Source organism: Mus musculus, chromosome 5 (assembly GCF_000001635.26).
Source record: "Mus musculus strain C57BL/6J chromosome 5, GRCm38.p6 C57BL/6J".
Lineage (NCBI taxonomy): Eukaryota > Metazoa > Chordata > Mammalia > Rodentia > Muridae > Mus > Mus musculus.
This window is the reverse complement of record NC_000071.6, coordinates 148,602,235-148,621,173: the sequence shown is the minus strand read 5'-3', so window position 1 is coordinate 148,621,173 and position 18,939 is coordinate 148,602,235. Positions and strand designations below refer to the sequence as shown.

General features: G+C 46.2%; 1 pseudogene; it reads left to right on the top strand.

The window, feature by feature from the left end:
* Nucleotides 7,465-7,929, top strand: Gm29815 (predicted gene, 29815; annotated as a pseudogene).

The window sequence follows — 18,939 nt, the reverse complement described above, 5'->3', positions numbered from 1 at the left end:
CAGAAAGACATGTATTGAATGATTCCATTTACACGAAACAGCTAGAGACAGCGACTAGATTAGAGAGCACCAGTGGTTGCTGGAGAGTGGGCGGGGGAGGCAGCATCCTTGCTTAGTGGGTGCAGGGCTGGCTTCTGCTTAGCGTAGCAGCTCAGTGCAGTCAATTCCACGGAATTCGTGGGGTTTTTGCTATAATAGAGATTGAACCTAGGGCTCTGAACATGCCAGGCAAGCATGTTACCATAAAAGCTCTTCCAACCCAGGGTTTCCTTTCTCTTCTTTTTCCTTTCCTTTCCTTTCCTTTCCTTTCCTTTCCTTTCCTTTCCTTTCCTTTCCTTTCCTTTCCTTTCCTTTCCTTTTCTTTTCTTTTGCCATAGGGTCTCACTAAGTTGCTTAGCTGGCCCTGGGCTCAACATCTCCTGCCTTAATCTACACCACAAAGGTCCAGCTGAATTATATGCCGAACTGGCCAGAGTGACTCATTTTATGCTACCTAATTCTTTTAATGTTGAAAAGTGTCATGGCTAAAAGGTGGGGGTCTTTAAGAAGGCATTGGACCGCAAAGGCTCCCCCCTCATGAATAGAACTCAGGTCCCAATCAAAGAGGCTTCATCTAGATACCAACCTGCTTGCCCTTTAGCCCTCTGCTTCCTCCACCCCGGAGGACAGGAGGACAAGGCTTCAAACCTCCATCTTAGAAGGGGAGGGCATCCCTCACCAGTTTCGAAACCTTCCAGCACCTTGGCTATGGATCCCCCAGCCAATGCGAATGCATTTCTGTTCTTTCCAGTGTTGCGTCATGTCAGCTCACACACAAGGGTGGGTGGAGGTGGGGGCAGTGGTTGGCCCCTTTCTACGGGACTGTCCATGCCAGGATGCCTGCAGATGCTTTGGTACCCAGTGCCAAGCAGCTCATAGAACACACAAAGGCGCTGTGTAAGTTCTGTGTCTTATGTTGGTCCTGTCACTGGGATGTCCCCTCCCTTCTATCTCCCTGGCACACCCAGCCAAGCTGGAGATCCACAAGTCTTATTATGCTTGTGCTTGTGCTTGTACTTATTCTACTTCCTGGAGTCTCCCCAACCCACTTCCTGTACTCTTCCAGGAAGGACTGGCTTCTGCCTCCTCTGTCTCATTAAACGGTGTAGCATTGTAACTCTGCATTTTGCTGTGATTTATTTTTCTCTTTATAAAAACTACATGGGTACAGTAGCATCTGCTCTACTGGGGATACAATTCTGTGCTTTTGGGGAAATATTAATAGAACAAAGCACCAGCAACATATCTTCATTGTCCTCCCAAGTCCCTCAGGCCCCAGTGAAGTTGGTCCCACCCTCAACCCCCTGATAGCCACTGACCTTTTGTTGTTGTTAGTGGTGGTCTTTAGTTATTTTCCAGAATATGTCATGTGAGTGAAATTATGTGACATGCAGTGCAGTTTATTGTGACTGGTTTTTATTTTTACACCCACCTCCTGCTCAACTTGATCCCCAAACATCAGAGATCTTCTTTATCTAACCAGTAGCAAGCATCATGGGGTGTGGTCCCTAGAAGCTACACAATGTGACCAGACATGGCAGAGACAAGATTCTTCTCCAGTCTTTCCTCCCTGATTAGCAGAAAGTAGTGGACACAGGGCAGCCTGGAGTCAGATGGCAGTGGGGACATGCCCGACCAATGTTAGAACCGTTCCATCACCTGCCTGAAATGGTCATCCCTGAACCAGCCCCACGAGGTCATACTCTTGACAGTACCTCGTACTGGGCACTCTGATTCCAACCTGAGGTACTTCCTGTAGCCTTTGGGACTTCAGATAAACCATCCAGGAGCTGCCCTGAGGGTTCCAGACTTCATTTACCATGGACTTTAGCCTGAAGAGCAAGAGAGACAGCTACTAGAGTGAACGATACCAATTATCTCTCCCCCACCCACACCCTCCCCTCTCTCCACTTCAGCCCACCCCACCATCACATTTACAGCCCGACACATCAGAGGACCCCTTTGCCACAGTTCCAACCAATGGGGCATGCCCTGTTCCAGCTGAGCTGTTATTTTGTTTTGTGGTTTTCTAGCTTACCCCTTCTAAAGGATCCTGGGGACATCTTCATCTGCACCCAACAATCCTGTAGTTACTGTGACAGTGACAGCAAAAGTCTACTCTGCTCAAGGGTATTTCCTCAAGGGAGCTTTTTGAAGACCACATGACCCATTAATGTCAGAATCTTTCCGTCACCTGCTTGAAATGGTCATCCCTGAGTCAGCCCCAGGAAGCCATGCCCCATGGCAATATCCCCACACTGGGCAGTCTGACTATACTGAGGGCCTCAGTGGTATGTGAACATCGGCAGTTATTTAAGAGAAACACTTGCAGAGTATGAGGCATGTGGCAAACGCCATCTCTTAATACACAGATTTGGTAATTTAGAGTCTATAGCTTAGTTTGGGTTTCTAGTGCTGTGATGAAGACCATGATCAAAAGCAACCTGAGGAGGAATGGGCTTATCTCATCTCACAGTTCCAGGTCACAGTCCGTCACTGAGGGAAGTCAGAGCAGGAACTCACGGCAGGAACCCGGAGGCAGGAACTGAAGCAGGAGCGTGGAGGAATGCTGCTTACTAGCTTGTTCCCCATGGCTTGGTCATCCTACTTTCTCATGCAACCCAGGACCACCTATGCTGGGGTAAGAGACTGCCCACAGCAGGCTAGACCCTCTCACATCAATTATTCCTCAAAAAACTGCCAGATGGGCTTGTCTGTTTGCCAATCTGATGGAGGCATTTCTCAATTGATAGTCCCTCTTCCCAAATGCCTTTAACTTGTGTCAAGTTTAAAAAAACAAAAAAAAACAAACAAACAAAAAAAAAAAACAAAAAACACCCAGCGTGGTTTCCAAGAGAGCTTCCTGTAGTTCTCTTTAGCTCACCATGGAGCGACCAACCGTTGTGTCTCAATCATGTCCTGATTCAGAGACCAGAGCAAGTGTCCCTCCCCGTGGGGGCAGTAACTTTGATTTAATGGCTAATAATAAGGTGAAGTGTTGGAAACCTATAGGCAGAACTTCATGTGGAGAACATTAGTGTCTCTGGTAACTATATTTCTTCTTATTGCAACAAGAAGAGTTAGATTCAGGTTGTGGAGAGATGGCTCAGCAGTTGAGAGCACTGGATGCTTTTGCAGAGGACCCAGGTTCTGTTCCCATCACCCACATGGCAGCCCTCAATCATGTATAAGTCTAGTTCAAGAGGATCCAATGCCCTCTCCTGGCATTCAGGGGCACTACACACACACACACACACACACACACACTCACACACACATACACACACACACACACACACACTCACACACACATACACACACACACACACACACTCACACACACATACACACACACACACACTCACACACACATACACACACACACACACACACACTCACACATACACGCAGTGTACGTACATACAGGCAAAACACCCAGATTCATAAAACAAAAGTAAATAATTTTTTTTAATTAGAAAATTTAAAAACACTGTTGATCTGTTTTTCAGCAAATAGAAAAGACAACATAACAGGGCAGAAGACCAAGAACGCACTCCGGACTCTTGACATGTGGAGGGGTATTTATTTTAAAAGTCTTTGTGTCATGAATCCAGTTGGTGTGTCCCCTTTCCTTTCTCTTTTACCTCCCAGTGCTACTTAATGTACAGACGTAGAAGACCAAGCTGCCTTCAGAACCTGTGGGTACTAACCTTCCTGCCCTGCTTGGAGATGTTTCAATCACTGGCGCCTAGGACTCAGCCCTCGCCTAGTGATGAGCTGTTGGCTCTGAGCCCCTTCCTCAAACCAATAGCAAGTAAGTACACTCACTAGACTTAATTATTGGTTCCATGTGGGTATTCTGGGCAACAATGCTGGATAGCCATGGGCACAACAGTGAAGATGTCATGGAGGAAGCCAAGAAGATGTCTACCATAGTAACCTAAAATGCAAGAAACAGGAAGTGTCACCAGTCCTCCCCCACATGGGGACTTGGTACTTTTTGGATTCTTCATAGGCTGAGACGAATCCCACAGTTCATCAGGCACTCCGTGGTATGACACAGTTTGCCACTAAGTTCCCTCCAGAGGGACTAGGAGGAAAGCCCAGGTTTCACATAGCAATAGAATGACTTGTGACATCAATGAATCCTTTGGCTTCTTTGAGCCTCTTTTGTCTGGGATATGGGGGTTCAGATGAAACCAATGGGTGAAATATCATACATAAAGACCTCTCAGAGTACACGGAAGGCAACTCTCCCTTGCCAGTACAAAGAATGGAGAACCTGGTCCAAGCATGCTGACATTACTGAAGAGGGCAGCACAGGAGATCATGGTCAGACAACAGAGCAGACACATCTCACAGGAGGCCAGAGAAGGTCTGGAGTGTGGAACACTGCAGAGATATATACTGTGGTTTGGAAGTAACCAGAAGTGGCTGAGACTGGTTCACAGGCTCAGTGAGACAGAGAGCAGCTTGATGTGGGGGAAGGAGGTGCCATGGGCCAGGGCGAGCGGGGAGGGGCACAGGGGTTTGACATAACCTGTTTTCCTGTCAGCTAGCCCTCTGTGCATCATCCCTCAGCCCTGCCAGAAGCAGATACGGAGTTGAGGGTCCTTTAGAGTACAGACTTCTTAGTCCCCCCCACCCTTGACCCCCACTTAGTCCAGCAGCATCTAGACATGGGGCTTTGACACTTCTTGCTGCCCTTTGAGACCTTGACCCTAAATGCTCCTAGCCAGACACCCCAAAGTTCACAGAGGCCCAGAAAAAGGTAGACAGCAAAAGAAGAGCTCACTCCTCAGGCCTCAGAACTGAATTCAAAAGCCGTGTTAAGTCCATCTGCCCTCAGATGCTGCAGTGCAGAGGGGAATCTGGCCTTCCCAGACTCCTCCTCCACACCGGATGAGAGAAGCTGGCCATCTGGTGTGGAACCAAGCCAGATGGGGCAGGTTGCTGAGGGGAGGCTCTGAGAGGCACCACAGAGACGGGGGTGACTTTGAGTTCCTGATCACAGCAGCCCCCACCGCTCATGGGACCGCATTGTTCACTGCAGCGCAAGGGGAACACGTTGGTTCTGCTCCTGATTGGATTCTGTGTTGTGCTTTTAACTGCTTCGCCTCTGAATGCCAGGCCAGCTGTTTAAATACATGCTTGTGGCCAGCTTTCCTCTGCGGGAGCCCCTCATTGTTCTGAATGTAAAAATAGGAGACCCCGCTTCACAGTGAGGCTCAGAAACCCCTGGTCATGGGTCCCTACACAGTATTATGTTACTTTGGTTAGACCTAAATAAAAGACTTGATTTTTAAAAAAATAGAGTATTTTTCTGCATGTTAAAAGTGCATGGATAAAGCCCATCAGTCCTGAAGAATATACTTGATCATGATAAACCAAATAAGTGCATGATTGATTATCTCTCAACCTAATGCAATCACATGTATCCGGGTGCAGGAAAGCCTTTGGATCAGGTCAGCAATCTTTTAGCAGTTCTGACTGGCTCAGAGGTAGCACCAATAGATATTAATTTCCCTGGGGAAATTTTCTTTTGATCACGCTTATTGACTATGGAGCCTTTGGGCATATGCAAATTCTGAGAATTTATGTTTTACACCTGAAGCCATTTCTTCATTACTATTATTTCACTCTGACATTCCACAGTGTTTATTACACTCGCTTGAGAAAATTGTCCTCTGTGCTCTATACTTTCTGTCCTCAGTCATTTTGTCAAAAGGTGGGCTGTTCCAGTTGCTTCGGACCTCCTGGAAGCCAAACATGGCAGCTCACGGGGCGCCTGTGCCCTTCGACCCGGAAGTGACGACATGAGAAGATTACTTCACGGACAGGGAAGTTGGAAGTTTTGATCGCTTGGTTTTAGCTAGCACGCCCCACCCAGAGAGTTGTCATTTTGCTGGCACCCATAAATGGTAACAACTATTATCCAGGGATTTACCACAGTCGACGCTCATCACCAGGCATCCACCATCACACCCGAGGCTTGTTGATGGCGGACTGATAGCAAGAGAGAAGAGGGGCAAAGGGAGGGCCAGTCTCTACTCTACTCGTCAAGTATAAGGGCCTAGAACATCTTTATATTTACAAAAAGGTTTAAGAACTCCTGGTACAGGGCTGGAGAGATAGCTCAGTGGTTAAGAGCACTGACTGCTCTTCCGGAGGTCCTGAGTTCAAATCCCAGCACCCACATGGTGGCTCACACCCATCTATAATGGGATCTGATGCCCTCTTCTGGTGTGTCTGAAGACAGCAACAGTGTGCTCATATACATAAAATAAATAAATCTTAAAAGAAGAAAAGGAAAAAAAAAAACTCCTAGTGTAAAAGTAGACTAGGTCAGCAGGAGACTCTAAAGTCTGCCAGCTCTCAGTCTACTGTGAGGTCATGCTATCACACTAACAAAAACCTGTTTCATTTGTACTGCCAGAGGAACTCACCTTGCATGTGTGGCGATTGTGCCACTGTCCAGGGGAGCCGGGGTATATGTGAGATTTGCGGGGTGCAGCAAGTGGGCTGGTGGGAGATGAAGTTTAGGTTTAAGGAACCACTGATTCAAAGCCAAGAATAATCCAAACAGGACCGGGCTCTGTGAGGCATATCCCAGCACTCTCGGAAAACAGAGAAAGGCAGATCTCTGAGTTTGATACTAGCCTGGTCCACACAGAGAGACCCCATCAAGAGAACAAAGTAAATAAGAACAGTTTAAGCAGTGAAGGAATCTAGTAAAATGCATTTACTTACATTTAATTTTATTTCTTGTCTTTCATCTATTTATTTGTTTGTTTATTTATTTATGGTTTTTCAAGGCAGGGTCTCTCCATCTAGCCCTGGCTATCCTGAAACTCAGTTTATAGACCAGGATCCTCCTGCCTCTGCCTCCCCAGTGCTTGCTATCTTCAGACACTCCAGAAGAGGGCGTCAGATCTCATTACGAATGGTTGTGAGCTCCCATGTGCTTGCTGGGAATTGAACTCAGGACCTCCGGAAGAGCAGTCAGTGCTCTTACCCACTGAGCCATCTCTCTAGCCCCCAGCTAGTCTTCGACAGGCACTATTTTGTTTCTGCATCCTCATGCCGTGAAAGCCTGGCTTCAGTGTTGCTTTAAAGACCAGACGGGGCTGGAGAGGTAGTTTAGTGGTTAGGGCTGCTCTTGCCTTAGACTCAGTTCCGATTCCCAGCTCCCACATGGCAGCTCACAACTGTCTGTAACTCCAGTTCCAGGGACTCTAAATGCCCTTTTCTGGGTATCAGAAACATCAGGTGTGTGTGTGTGCAAGTGAGCATATGTATATGCAGGCAAAATACTCCCATACACTGAAAATAAGATAAATAAACCTTAAGGAGAAAAAACAAAAAAAAAAGACCAAGAGAATCACCAGGAAGCTATGGGGAAAGCTCCAGTCAAAAAGGCCAAGGGCGCTGGAAGATGCTTTTGCGTGCTCAGAGAAAGGACGCTTCTTCTGGCTGTGGAGGCACTAACAATGGACACCCAGAAAGATGTTCAACCACCAAAGCAGCAGCCAATGATAGATATTTGTGGAGAGTGTCACACCAAAAGTGAAATAAAATCCAGGGATCCAATCAGAGGCAGAGAATGTGGATACAGAATAATGTACAAGAAAAGGATGAAAAAATTGGTGGGGTTGATGCCCGGATGAAATGAGGGAGTTCGGGAGTGTTTTCACTCACCCATTTGCCTCATTGATTTCTCCTTAATGCATAGCGTTTAGCTCAGTTTACTTAAGGACTTCAACTGTAAACCTATGGTTTCATTTTAGACATGCAATTGTATTTTAATGCTTTGTATAAAGGAAATTTTGCTCAACATATGGCTTCATTTATTGTTCTTGTAATTCCTCACACGGTGAAGATTAAAAGTGTGGCCCCCCCCCCAAAAAAAACCGGTCAAGGGTGAGCGAGCACATGTCTCCCACCCATGCACCGCATGAAGCTGAAGCTGGGTGGCGTCAGGGAGATCAGCAGTTTCTTGGTCCTTCTGCAAGGGTCTGTGGTTTATGATTCTAAGTCATCACTGTGTGTTTAGCCACCAGCTTGGTAGATGAGCTGTTTCAGCGAGTCACTGGAAGATTTTAGTAAATAGCATTGTGAGTGTAACTGTACCTCCCACAAAGATTCGTTCACATCCTTACCCTGCACATCTCCAAACGGGACCTTGTACGGAGAGAACCATTGCCAACGTCATCAAGCTAATGTTTGATGTAAATGGTGGGTAAGGCATCCAGCACCTTGATGGGCACCTTGGTTAGGTTGGGAAGTCTCTAGATTGAGAGGCACACCCCTGGGTGTCTGTAAGGGTGTTTTCAGGCAGGACTACCTTATACAAAAGGACATGCCCTGAATGTAGGTACCACTCATCCATAGGATGGGAAGAATTGAGTGGGATACAGGAGGGAAAGCAGAAACCCCTCGAGCACAGCCTTTCTACTGCCTCCTGCCTGTCAGGAGGTGAGCAGCCTCTGCCATAGTCCCGAAGCCATGATGCTCTGCCTCATCACGGGCCCAGAAGCAGTGCAGCCTAGGACAGACAGTAAGCAAAGACAGGACCTTATTTTTCTCAGATAGTTGTTTCAGTGACACTTGTCCGGATGCCCTGGATTGAGGTAGACCCTGAGCCAGTGACTGATGTCCTCATAAGATGGGGCACACCTGTACACAGACACAGGAGAATGCTGCCTGGCATGGCAGCAGAGAGGGCAGGGAGCGATAGATCCCCACACCAAGGAGCAAAGACAGCTGAACAGCTACCGGAAGGTAAGAGAGGAACATAGGGTGGACTCCCCCTCATAACCTGCAGACAAAACCAACCTGCCTTAGTGGTAAAGGGGGCTATTGTGTCAGAAAGGATTCTACATTGACTTTGAACTTCTAAACTTCAGAGCTGTAGAGCAGTGAGTCTCTTCAGTGAAACCTCTGTGTGTGCAGTTCACAGGTTGGCCAGCGTCCCTGGAACGAGACGCATTAGCCCCTGTACGTGTTAAACCGTCTTCAAGTCCCGGTGATGACAGGTTCTGAAAGTTTGATCCTGCAGCTCTTTCCGTAGGGGATGCGTGTTCATGTCATGCCTTGAGTGAGTCAGGATACGTACACAGACACCCACCCCTGAGCTGGATTCCTTTTCCTTTTTCCTCCTTTTTTTTTTTTTTCAAGTTCTCTAGAGTCTGGAGCGGTGGCTTGGTGGTTAAGAGCACTGGCTGCCCTTCCAGAGGACATGAATTTGGTTCCCAGCACCCATATGGAGGCTCACAACCATCTGTAACTCCAGTTCCAGGAGATCCGACGTCCCCTTCTGGCTTCTGAGAATACTGCAGGCAGATAGCACATATACATAGAACCAGGCACACACACAGACACACACACTAAAAAAAAAATAGTTTTCAAAATGCATTTGTGGTGTTTTTAAATTATTCAGAGATAAATTCTTCCTGTCTTTCCCCCCCCCCCCCCCACACACACACACACACAAAAATAGTGGTCATTGTTTGCAGTTTTAGCCTCTGGCTTAATGGTGGCTACTTCAGCCTGGATGACGCCGGTGCTCCCATCCAGTGCTAATGAATGGCAGAAACACTTCCAGCCAGCTCTCACTGGGAAAGTCAATTACCATCTGCCTGGCTGATGAGGCCCACTCTAATTTAAAGGTAATTTGAAGAAGAGTGATCATTCATCTGTGTGGAGAAGGCCAAGTTCAGACACATTCGGGTGCCCTGGAAACCCCACATCGCTGCAGAAGTAGGAGACACTCCTGCCTTGGTGCCGGCTACCCTTAAAGAATCACCATTCCCTTCATTCACACCCTGGTGACAGTGTAGTGAGCACTCACCAGACACAGGCTGCAGAGGTGATTTTATCTCAGACTGTTAGTTCACACAAGTTTGGTTTTTAACTGACTGGTCTGTTGTTGTTTTATGTGTACAAATGTTTGGTCAGCGTGAGTGTGTGTTTGCACCACGTGAATGCCCGGTGCCTGTGCAGGCCAGAACATTTCAGATCCTGGAACTGCAGTTACAGGTAGGTGTAAACTGTGGCCTTGTGGGTGCTGGGATTCGAACCTAGGTCTTGCACAAGAACAGCTAGCGCTCTAAGCACTGAGACTTCTTACCAGCCTTATAGTTTGAATTTTTTTCCTACACCTGATTGAAGCAAGTTTGGAGCCTCGTCCTGAACACAATTCAGTGCCACCCATCGAAACTCTCAGCCTGTCATCATTTCATGCTCGTTTTTTTGTATTCCAGGTTGTCACAAACCTAAGAAGAATCGAAAGAAGCTCTTTTTGTTTTGTTTTGGTTTGGTTTTTTTTTTCCTTCTATAAATTGGGCACTTAAAAGAGTTTATGTTCTCACTTGAACATAGAGATAATCATCCTTTAAATGGAAATAGCAGGTTCTAAAATCAGCTTAGGAGCGAGTCTACATAATCACATTTTCTTTTAAAGCTGCTTTTAAAACATCTCAATTCTATTTTATAACAATCTCTCTCTTTTTTTTTCAAACCAGAAAAAGAAGGTTTCTGGCACTTTTGTAGCTGAGAATTTTCTGTACCCCAGAAATGAACAGGACAAATTATTCATTGCAGGTCAATTATCCAGGCAACGTGGGGGGCGGGATGGGGAGAAGTCCCTACATTCTCTTCTGCAGACGGGTTTTGCTGAAGACATGGATGTGCGCATGCACACATATGCAGAGAACACATACACTCACACACATACACATATATACACATACACACACATACACTCACACATATACACACACATGCACATATACATGCACACATATACACATACATATAACACACATACACACATATATACATACACACATACATACACACACACACACACACATAACACATACACACACACATGATATCACATATATATCACATAAACAAGGAACTCTGAGCATGGGATCTGAACAGAAATGCCAACAGAGCAAAGTGGTAAAGTCAACAATTGCTGTTATTGCAAGCATTTGCCCCGTCCCTGTTAGGCAAGGACTTGACCACTGAGCTGCACTTCAGCCACAACCACACTACTTTTAGGGGAATAAAGTGAAGGGTTTCCCTCTCTTTTCTGCCCCATCTATGCTAATATATAGTTCTATTATGATAGCACAGTCTAAATAATTGTGACGGTGATCTGTGATCAAACCTGACACCATCAAACGTGTCTCTCTAGACAGCTGGGAACAACCACGGTTGACGGGACCTGCTGTCACACAGCTATCCAGCGTGAGGAATGGCCCAATTTGGGTGAGAAAGAGGCTCACACCAGGGTCAAAAGACAGGCAGACAGCAGCAGGCTCCCCAGGTGAAGCGCCAGCTTGCCAATGGCCCAGGACCAGCCTTCTCAAGACTGAAGAGTCCTAGCCTCCAACCTGGCAAGCTCATTTTGTTTTTAATCCCAGCCTGCTTTTGATGTGCAGACGAAAGCTGGAGCTTTTCAGAACAGGAAAGGCAACGAGGAGCCTGGCTCCCCGATCCGTCCATCTGGATAGACACACTTTGAATCCAGAGAGCTTCTGGCACCTCCACGGTTGAGGACATGGTGTGCCCTGGAATCAGCGAGGGAGACTGGGATACTTATCATTGGAAATTCGGCCCAGTGGGATGAGAAAGATTGACTTCGAATGGGGGAAAACGGGCATCTTTTCTTACAGGAAGTGTATGTTGCTATGGATGGACTTAGAGAATGAAAACATTAGCAGTGGTGTTAAAGGGGCCTGGGATCTGTCATCCATGCACATATTTGCCATTCATTGCTACATGCCGTAACTTGCCAGTGTTTGTACGGGATTAAAGCGATGCTCATCAAAGTCTGGGCCCAGGACCAGCAAAGGACGCATCTCTTGAGAACTCGCTAGAAACACGGCCTTTTAGGATCTTCAGATTCAGCCTCAGACCTAAGGATTTGGAAGGGTGGAGAGGTGGGGCCCAGCTGTCTTGAGTTTTAACACGCCTCGGATGCTTGGGAGCCTGTGCTGCAAGGCCCCAGGGTGTTATACAGAGTGTGTGTTGTGTGTAGGGGGTGCATCCTGACCAGCCCTTCCCCAGAGACAACACTGTGTGGGAGAGGCTCGTTGCTCTAGGGAAGCAGTCCGTGGAGAGCCTCCTGTGCAGAGTTGGGGCTCCCTAGATGCTCTCCAGGGTGACCCTGTGAGATCCAGGAGCATTCCTACTCAGACGCCAGCAACTAGTGGTCTCCTCTAGCCAGAATTGTGCTCATTTGGGCTATTCTTTCCAATTAGATTCTAGAACAAAGAAAAAAAAACTCAAATGGGGGGGGGCGTCACTCATCTTTTTCTTGCTAATGGTCTCTAATCAGCATGTTTTTATCAGTGCTCTTACAAAATGGCAAAGGTCCAGAATTTGGGGGCCTGGAATAAGATGACCAAAGGTATTTTGGGAACCCCGAATGGTTATCAACGATGTCCTCTGATAGGTCACTGGAGCCATGTGACAAGCTTAGAGCAAACTCTTCCTGCTCCCCAGAGCATCCTTCTATCGGCTCTCTCTTCCTCCCTTCTTCCTCACAGCATCATCTTTACCGGAGAAAGCAGTCATTCTGCAAGCCAGCCCTCCTATCAGATTAGCAGGCCTGGACACAGCTGTGTGGGAAGTCAGGCTGCCTAGGATGCAAGCGGTCCCCAGAATGGCAGGGTCAGAGCGCTTACGCCGCAGCCAAATATGACACGTCTCGTGTTTTTCTCCTTCCCTGCAGAGGAATGTCCAAAGGGGTGTGGCTGAGAGATTAACCACAGCTATGCAGACAACAGCTGGCTGCTTAGTTCACTGCCTCCCGAGGGCTCAGTTCTGGATCCTGTCCAAAGAGCTGTGTTTTGGGATAAAGTTATGAAAACAGGCTCAATCGAGATTGCTTCTCTGGTCCATATGGTGACCCAGCCTCAGGTTTCACCTGGAGGGTTAAAGTGATGTTTGCAGTTACTGAGCATGTCTTAAAGAATTTGCATATGTGCAAACGCTTGTTTCCGTGTATACACAGAGATTGACATCAGTTTGCTTCCTTACTCTCTATCTATCTTGTTTCTGAGACAAAGTCTCTCACTTGGCCTGAAACTTGCTGGTTCAGCTAGACTAGCCAGCCAGAAAGTCCCAGGAACCCTCCTTCCCTACCTTTTGATGCTATGCATACTATAGTGACCGGCTCCTTTTTAAAATGAGTGCTGGAACCCAAACTGAGGTTCTCATGCTTGCGTGGCAAACACTTCACTGATGGAACCAAGTCCCTCTTGATTTAAATTCTTTCACCAAAAATGAACGCCAACAGCTAGTCAGAGCCACTGAAAGTAATGCAATTATCTATGAGCACTTGGGATATGTTAATCATATAATATGTGTGTGTGTGTGTGTGTGTGTGTGTGTGTGTATACATGCATATATATATATATATATATATATATATATATACATTGATTAACTATATGCATACACACAGAGAGAGATATATAGTTAATCAATAAATACATTAGGTCCTCTGCTATGGATTTCATTGCCCTATTTTGCAGCTACAGAAATAGAAACTCAGTAAAGTAAAGTTAGGGCTGTACAGCATATGATTCCCAACCTTAGAATTTGAACTTGGACCCACCTGTCTCCAGTATATCTATATAGTTGTATATACACTCTGGACAATGGCTTTTTGGGGTAGGAGCCTATCTACATAACTATAAAGCTGAGCTATGAACAATTGCTAACATGCACATACTACCCAAATCAGTTGACAGGTTCAATGTGTACCTTATGAAAATTGCTGTTTCATTTACAGAGATGGAAAGGGCAATCCTAAAATCCACAGGGAGCCACAGAAGCCGAAATAGACAAAGCAACCTTGAGCAAAAGGTGCAAAGTGGAAAATGTTGCTCTACCTAAAAACTCAAAATGTACTTTAAATCAATAGCTACCAAAGTGTCAGAGTGTGAGGGTAAAAGAGAGGTAGATGAGAAGAGAAGAGGTGGCAGAAGGGTAGGGAAGAAAGGGGCATGGAAGAGAGGGAAGGAGAAGAGAGGGAGGGTGTGGTGGTTGGAATATGCTTGGCCCACAGGAAGTGGCACTATTAGGAGGTGTGGCCTTATTATAGGAAGTGTGTTACTGTGTAGGCGGGCTTTGAGGTCTCCTAGTGCTCAAACTCCGCCCAGTGTAAAAGAGAGCCTCCTCCTGGCTGCCTTTGGATGGAGAACTCTCAGCTTCTTCTCAGCACCGTGTCTGCCTGCACACTGACATGCTTCCTGCCATAATGATAATAAACTAAACCACTGAACCTGTAAGTCAGCCCCAATTAAGTGTTGCCCTTTATAAGAGTTGCCTTGGTCGTGGTGTCTGTTCACAGCATGAAACCCTAACTAAGACAGAAGGGGAAGGGAGGGCAAGGCCCAAGAAAAAAGATGCACTTATTTATGGTCAACTGATTGTTGACAAAGGTGCCAAGAACATACGATGAAGAAGGGACATTCTGTTCATTAAATGACACTGAGATGACTGGTATTTGACTGAAATTTGACCTTCATCTCACCCCATACACAAACGACGACAACTCAAAGTGAATGGGTGGCGTAGATGGACCTGAAGCTGTGATGTTCGTGGGAGAGGATGCTGGGAAGTGTAACGACATTGGTCTGGACAATGGCTTTTTTGGATAGGAGCCCGAAACCATCCAGAACAGAAGAGGACGTAGGCAAATGAGATAACATCAGAATGAAACTTGTCAGCACAACAAGAGAACTCCGTCTCATAAAAGACGATTGCCCAAAGTATATAAGGAGTGAGCTACAATATTTAATAGGAAGAAAACGAGCAACTTGATTGAAGAGTTGAACATCAGGGGCAGACGTTTTCAAAAGACATACACATACCCAACATACATTATAACAACAACAAGCTAGGACATTAAACTTGATAGAAACAATTCAATTCATAGCAGTGAAGACACTGGACAGAAATATTCACCTCATAATAGACTGCAGAGAGCCGAGCAAGCCCTGCGTGTGAAAACAGTGGATGAAGTCACGTGCAAGTGTGTTTAGTTGACAGGAGCTAATGCTTCAGACCCATGGGAAGTGACAAAGGCTTTTCCAGTCAGGCTTGGACTCAGCACACCCTTCCTCTGGCTCCTGTGTGTGTGTGAAGAAACTAGCCATCCATTTACTCCTTAATGACTCAGGCAGAAACTGCTCGCCCACAGACACCTCCTACCAAGACTAGCTAGCTCCTACCCCTGTGCTGTACAGAATAAACATAGCGAGGTTCCAGGCTGTGGTATAGTTGGTGGAGCTCCAACAGAGAAATCATAGCTTACCTGATCCCAGCTTTTCTGTCCACGCGTCTGTGCATCTATCCCGCACCATCCCAGTTAGGTTTCTGGGACCAAGTCGTACAAGACATTGTATGGCAAAGGACCAAGAAACAGAGTAAGCAGTGTCCAAATGAGTCTAGTCTAGAACCTTAAACTTAAAGTCCTACCTTTAATGACCTACTTCTGCCTGTTAGTCCCCACTTCCCAAAACTGCCTACACACACACACACACACACACACACACACACACACATAGTGCCATAGTGCCCACCATCTGGGAAATAGACATCAAAATAAAAGCCTATGGCATGGGTAGAGAACATGTCAAATTTAAAGAATAAGTAAGTGTTCCTAATAGTGCCTACTTTCTTTCATCTTTTCTTCAAATCATTTTTATTATGTTTATTTGTGAGGTGGGCACAGGCAAGCCACAGCACTCAAGTGGGAGTCAGAGGACAATTTGTGGGAGTCAGATCTCTCTTCTGAGACATTCCACTGGCCCCGCCCCTTTCTACAACAGCCACGCTAACTAAAGATGAATTCAAAAGCAGTAATTTGGTGAGGAAGATTTTTAAGCCATGTGACTAGGACTTGGGCTTTGGAGCAGCTATTGCTGGCTGCGTTTAGCTGGGCTTATGGAGCAAATGGCAGGGCAGAAGAATTCTGGGAAAATGAGTTATTTCTCAATGAAGAAGCAAGCTTAAAACTGCAAAGAAGATGTGGGTGGTGGGGTGAGTGAGAAATGTCCCCACGGGGTCACACATTTGATCACTTGGTCCCCACTTGCTGATGCTGTGGGGAGACGGTGCAGGCTTGGAATTACATCACTGTGGGTGAGCTTAAACAGCTTGTATCCTCACCCCACTTCCAGCTCAGGATCTCTGCTTCATGTTTGTAGTTAAGATGTGATCTCTCCCCATCCTCCTCCTGCCACTGTGCCCAGCACCATGATGGATAATTTGTTATTCCTCTGAACCCAAAGCCAAAATAAACCTTCTTCTCCAACTGGCCTTTAATCATGGTGTTTCATCACACAGGCAGAAAAATAATGTGACTGTTAAATAGACCAGCACCATTAACCATGACAACATGGTTGTGCTAGGCTAGAGAAGTGACTCTGTGACAAGGAACACATACTGCTCTTGCAGAAGACCTGAGTTTGAGTCCCAGCACACACTCAGGCAACTTACAACCGACCATAACTCCAGATTCAGGGGATCTGACCCCTGAGTCCCCCACAGACACCTGCACTCGCATGAACAAACCCACAAGGAGATGCAAACAAATCGACATGAACTTAAATAAAAACAAATCCTGCTTTCAGAAGTTATGCATTGCAATTTGAGGCAATGATCAAGGTATTGGTGAGATTCCACCCGCTAAAGGTCCCAGGTTATAGAGAATCCTACTTGAATAGCACTCCCCTAAAAGCAGAGAGCCCCTCAGGTAAACTGTTGTAAAAGGAGTATAAGGAGAAGCATCTTTCCAGGGTCAGCTGAGCAGTCATGTAGAGGCATCTACATCTACAGCTGCAGTTCAATGGGCTAGCCTACGGCTTCTCAAAATGGTAGTTGAACTTTGCCTTGTTAACACTGTGCAGGTATTGAGGACATCTAGAATTCAAGACCTATAGGGTCTTGGAAGCTTACACCAAGAGAGCCAAGAAACACCCATAAGGCCGAACAATGAGCGATAGTGTCAGTTTCTGCAGGACTCCCCTGACAGGGCAATATGAGAAACTATGAGAGTAAACCCCAAGTTGCCTTGGAGACCCTAAGTCGTTGGAGATTCTGGGAACGTAGGCTATCACCAAGTGGTGCCAGCCTGAGAGGTCCATAGAGGAGGCTTGGCCCTTGGAGCTCATATGATAGATCCCTTGTGCCCTGGATATTGGATGAAAAGCTGCAGGATTTAACACTTGCCGTGGCGTTGGTCCGGTCTTCCTTTGCTATCTCCCAGGTCTTCCTTTTAGAATGGAAATACCTTACTTTGATATTGTGTATTGGGTTGTGTACATTTCTTTTTATTGTACAGGGACTGACAACGTCTTGAAGAGGTGTTGAACTTCGAACTTGTGAATTCTGACTTTTGAGCTGTTAAGATTTAGGGGGGTTCTTACAGTTGAACTAAATGTCTTCTGCCTTTGTGGGGTGGGGGGCAGGCACGGAATGCTATGCTTTGTTTGGAAACTGTACCCCACTGCCACATACTTTAACACTTGGTTCCAGCTGGTGGCACTGTGTGGAGAGGATGTAGAACCTTTGCAGGTAGAACCTAGCCAGCAGAAGTAAGTCATTAGGGATGCTCTGAAAGTTTATTCCCTGCTCCTAGTACTATTTTCCCTGCATTCTGGTCTGCTGTGATGTGAACAACCTCTATTGCATGCCACAGCCAGCCCTGCACTGAAGCATCATCAGGCCTTCCCTTCGGGGATATGCTGACTTCCTTTGAAATTGTGAGCCAAAAATAAACTCCTTCTGTTGGTATCATTGGTAGAGCAACGCAAATGTAACTAAAAGAGGTGTTAAGAGAAGCCTTGTGCAGAACAGTCTGGGTGGAAATGAGTACAACCGTTCCAGAAAACAGCATGGAAGCTCCTCAATGAGTCAAAAACTGAGCCACCCCCTCTATGAGCTAGCAACCTTGCTTGCAGTGTGTAGCCCAAGGATATAAAGACAGTCTGAGGCAGAATATCTGCATTCCCAAGTGTACTGCAGGACCACTCATACTAGTCAATGGTGGGATCTGCCTGAGTGTCTCCTCACAGATAAATGGGTGGAGAAAATGGAGCGTGTGCACAATAGAATAGTAGTCAGCCATTAAAAAGAAGTAAGTCCTGGCACTCGGGAGGCAGAGGCAAGTGGATTTCTGAGTTCGAGGCCAGCCTGGTCTCCAAAGTGAGTTCCAGGACAGCCAGGGCTATAAAGAGAAACCCTGTCTCGAAACAAACAAAAAACAAACAAACAAACAAAAGTAAGTCTTGTCCTTTGCACAGATGGACCTTAAAGGAAGAGAAATAAGCAAAGGCCTCTGGGAAAGCTACTGAGGACACATGTGGCATCTTCCCAGGCCAGGGGCATGATCTGAAAAATCTGCCCACAGAACAGACTGTGAAAGTTTGATACAAAGTTCTCTCCAAGTATGAACAACCGGCCCTTTCTCAGAAATTGTCTGCCTTGTCTGATAATCCAGTCTCAGTTTGACAACTCCTTGGTTGTTCTTCAATAAAGTTAAGCAAGCTTTTATTATTTATTTATTTATTTATTTATTTATTTATTTATTTAAAGAGTGTGTGTGTGTGTGTGTATGTGTGTGTGTGTGTGTGTGTACCTCTGCTTGTCTCTATATTCACCACATGTGTGCAGTGCTTGAGGAAGCCAGAAGAGGGCGCAAGAACCCCTGGGACTGGTGTGACAAGCAGCTATCAGCTGCCAGTGGTGCTAGGAATGCCCTTAACCACGGAGTCATCTCCCCAGACACTATTTGTTTTAAATTGACAACAGCTGCATATGGAATCTTTAAACTCTGTTATAAAGTCCTGGGTGAGGTGGGAGTCAAAAGAC